The following is a 557-nucleotide window of genomic DNA, read 5'->3' on the forward strand; positions in this document are numbered from 1 at the left end:
CAGGACTGGGGTGGACAGGTCCTTTGTGCGAAAGGTGAGTGACAGGCTGTTCCAGGGAGAGGTGCCTGTCAGACAGGCTTCTTTGGGAGTGTGGCCAGAGGAGATGTTGTTTTTGCTGGGGGCAGGAATTGGATGGAGCCGCCCAGCTGGAGAGGGTTTCAGCCAGGCTGTCTACAAGGCTTTGAAAATTCCATCTGAGATTCTGCACTCCTGTTTGCTTGATGCATTAATAAAGTATCACCAAATTTCCACCCTCCATTGTTGTTCAAGAGCTGTTTCTGGGAGTCAACCTCATTTTGGCTGTGGTCCAGCCACTGACCTCAGCTCTGTGTGCTGGAAGGGTGGCTCTCTCTGGGGGGATAGGGGATTCGGAGGCGGTGGGAGATAGAGTGATGTTAGAGAGCTGGTCTAGGATAGAGGATCATGTGCCTTATGTGTAAACTCATCTCAAGTTAGGGAAGAAAGCAGTGGGCTTTCTGCTTGTGTGTGTGTGTGGTTGTTTTTTTTTTTTCTTTTGTTTGTTTGAGGCAGGGACTCTATGGACCAGGCTCTATGGA

The sequence above is a fragment of the Macaca thibetana genome, chromosome 3 (assembly GCF_024542745.1).
Source record: "Macaca thibetana thibetana isolate TM-01 chromosome 3, ASM2454274v1, whole genome shotgun sequence".
NCBI lineage: Eukaryota > Metazoa > Chordata > Mammalia > Primates > Cercopithecidae > Macaca > Macaca thibetana.